The 3,720-nt window shown below is 37.6% G+C and overlaps 1 pseudogene; it reads right to left on the minus strand.

Moving 5' to 3' along the window:
* Positions 1–909: 909 nt before the first annotated feature.
* On the minus strand, positions 910–2,660 carry LOC148584541 (class V chitinase-like; annotated as a pseudogene).
* Between the last annotated feature and the right edge of the window lie 1,060 nt (positions 2,661–3,720).

Consider the following 3,720-nt stretch of genomic DNA (forward strand, 5'->3'; position numbering starts at 1 on the left):
TATAATTATAAAAATATATTATATAAATAGGCGGTTAGCGGTTAGCGGTTACGGTTAGTAGACCCAATAACCGCTAACAGCTAGGCGGTTATGGCGGTTAGGCGGTTAGGCGGTTAGCGGTTAATGCGGTTAGACGGTTAGGCGGTTAGGTGGTTGGCGGTTATAGCGGTTAGCGGTTAGCGGGCGGTTAAAAACCGCCCGCCGTTGCACCCCTAATTTAATCAATATTTTAATAGCGTTAGCGTAAGAATCTCCTTCCATAATGAGTTAAAGGGGGAGACTTATTGTGAATAGGCCCATGTGGTTTGGCCCAACAGCACACTAAAAGCCCACGTAAAATGGGCTGGTCTTTCAACCTACGGAGACATGCACTATAAAACAAAAGCCGAAACGTATTGCACAAAAAACGCCAAAAAGAGTGGCGCTGGGGAGCTGTGCGAGAGTTTTTTCGCCTGAGACAAAAAATAAAAAAAATAAAAAAAATAAAAAATAGAGAGTACGTGCGTAGAGTGCCTTTGGGTGTCTTTGGGTGTTCTTTTTCACAAGAAAGAATAAAGGCTTTTATCATTCGAGAACAAACTTGGGTTTTCTCTAGGAGGTGTCTTTGGGTGTTGTGACAACATATGAACTATGAAACAGGACAAAAGAAAATTACTATATATTGATCGGTGAAAAATAGATTACTTTGCTTGCTCTTAGTCAAGTTTTGGTTATGGTTAATTTATGAGGAAAATTAAACTTCAATGACTAAAATCTCCCTCTCAGTGGAAGTCAGAAATATTATTCATTAATAGGATCTGTTAGAGCTTACTACACATATCATTATGATGTATCATTATGATGTTAATCAATTTGATCTTATTCTTGATAGAACAAGCTCCAATCTATATAGTCCCTATATCTCTACGCTCACCCCCATGTAACTGATGCTGCAACAACAGAAAGAATTACAGGTTAGAAGTTAGAATGAAGACTACAAATCCAAATAGGAATAGCAATAATCAAACATGCCATGCATGAGACGACAACATGTATTTACCAAAAAAGAAGGCACATGGAGACAACAAAAAATTTGGTTTGTCTTTAATTTTCTCTTTGGTTGAAACTCACAAGAGTTATTGTTGAAACCTAGCCAGCTCCTAACAAGCTTTATGGGTCGAGTTTGTCGCATGTTGATTTATGTGTATGAGAAACGTTATACACTTTCACTTCTTATATTTTCAAATGTACATTTTCTAACATGATAGTAAAAATTACCATGACATTTTAGATAGGTCATTATTGAAATTTTGGATCACTATCACGTCCAGGAGAATGCATTTGAGTGTGTAACATTTCTCTTATTGTTATAAGATTATATGGGTCGACACGAACACAAATCATTTAATCAATTGTGGCAAACCCTTCAATTTTAACACGACTTGATTAACTAAGCGGCGAATATCACATGACTTTGTTGGACTGACAATAACATATATAGGAATAGAATTTTAAGTGCATGAGTTGGAATAGATATAAATTTATGATTGAATTCATATATATATATATATATATATATATATACTTACCATTCCGAGAAAGAGTGAAATTTTTGTCGGCGCCGACATGCCACGCAAAGTAACTGAGCAATCCATTTCCCTTAGCATATGTAACCTTAGTATAGATGCTCTGCGTATCATCATAACCAATCCACGTCATATCGGCATAGCAATAGTCTGTAACAATCGTCGAATTGTACACTGCTGTGACATTATTATTGCTTATAAAATCCTTGATTCCGCTATAAGTTATGGACCCATCTGGGGATATGGATGTAACCGCGCCATTAGCCGGAGAAAATATTTCGTGGTTATTAGCATTTGCTAGCTAGAAGCCATGCGTAGCCATAAAATGGAACGCCGAGGACTAATTTTTTGGCTGCCACGCCTGCCTGAATCCAATTTTTAACGCCGGTGTCGCCGCTGACTTGGCTTGTTGGATTGTACAATGCAGTCGGCGGTCCGGTCACGTTCGGTGACCAACCGGGGCCGTAAAAGTCATAGGCCATTAGGTTGATCCAGTCCATGGTGTTTGATATGGCCTGAAAGGGATAATTCACGGTGTAATAGTTTGAATTGTAAAAGAATGCGCCGGATAGAAGCAACGCCGTGTTGTTGGTGCTGCTGGATTCATTAGCGATGGCTGCTCGCCATTCCGTGAGGAGTGAGCCGAGGTTAGTCATTTTCGTGGCGGAGGAAGGGTATTCCCAGTCGAGGTCAAGGCCATGAAAGCTGTAATTCCTAGCAAGTTGTATGGAGGAATCTATGAATGTTTTACGGGAGCTGTTTTGGCTAGCCATCGAAGCGAAGGTTGAAGGACTAGAGTCTCCGCCGCCGATGGATACAAGGGTTTTGACTGACGGGTTCTTTTGCTGGACGGTTTGGGTGAAGGTTGAGAATGGAACTGCGTTTGTGGAAGAAATGGTGACTTCGTAGCTGGTGGAGTCGAGATCGGCAAAGGCACAAAAGAGATGGGTAAAAAGGGTGGAATCTACGCTGGACACCGGGAATCCGAGGCCGGGAAACCGCCCCCTTCACGACAGTTGTCTGCCCTGCAAAGAGATGGAGTTGGAGAAGGAAAAGGAAGGTCGAAAGCACATATACAAATGTTTTCGAAGCCATTGCAAGGGAATTGTAGGCAGCGTACTATTCCTTAGAGCTTTGAGATCATACGTATATATAGCTTTTTTTTTCTTTTTTCTTTTTTTTTCCCGATTTTGCTTTAATTATCTGATTTTTTTTTTTCTTTGACAGTACAATCACTACAAAAAAATAGGTATTTTCTGACGTGACAAACAGTGCATATTTTTTGCCACGTCAGAAAATATTTTCTGACGCGCTAAAAAATAGCACGTCAGAAAATTCTGACGTGCCAGTTTGGCGCGTCAGAAATTTTCTGACGTGCTAAATACTTGCACATCAGAAAAAGAAAAAAAAAAAAAAAAAAAAAAAAAGACCGAAATTTTGAAAATTTTTCCTCTTCTTATTTTCCCTCCGCTTTTTTCATCTTTTTATTCTTCCCCCTCATTTATTTTTCCAACACTGTCTCTCTCCTATCCCTTCGCTTAGTATAGAAATTAAAATCTAATTATCTCTATGTCTTTTTTTTTTCACGAAAAACACTATTTAATTGGAGATAAAACAAACAAACATGAAATGAACTTGTCGTTGCATCCAAATAGCTAGGTTTTCTTCTTAATTATATTCATGAATTCTTTCATCTTTTTATTCTTCTCCTTCATGCAGAGAGAGAAGGAAAAAAAAAATTGCAGGGTACTGTACTTGCACTCTACGGTGTGTTGGAACTTGGGGGAGGAAAAAAAAAAGGAAAAAAAAAAATTAGAAGAACTGAAGCCTACGTGCAGAGAGACAAAAAAAAAAAAAAAAAAGAGGGAGTGAAGAAGAATGAATTAATTAAGAAAGGGAGAGAAGAAAAATAATGAAGACAAAAAAAAATTAAATAAATAAAAGAATTCCTGACGCGCCATATTTGGCACGTCAGAAATTCCTGACGTGCCAAATATAGCACGTCAGGAATTACTGACGTGCCATATATGGCACGTCAGGAATTATTTTATATATATATATATATATATATATATATATATTATATGTTTCAAAAATAAATAAATAAATAAATAATTTTTATATTAGGTTTATTTATATTATATATATTCACCTT

Source organism: Corylus avellana, chromosome 7, assembly GCF_965113065.1.
Source record: "Corylus avellana chromosome 7, dhCorAvel1.hap1.2, whole genome shotgun sequence".
In the NCBI taxonomy this organism is placed as follows: Eukaryota; Viridiplantae; Streptophyta; class Magnoliopsida; order Fagales; family Betulaceae; genus Corylus; species Corylus avellana.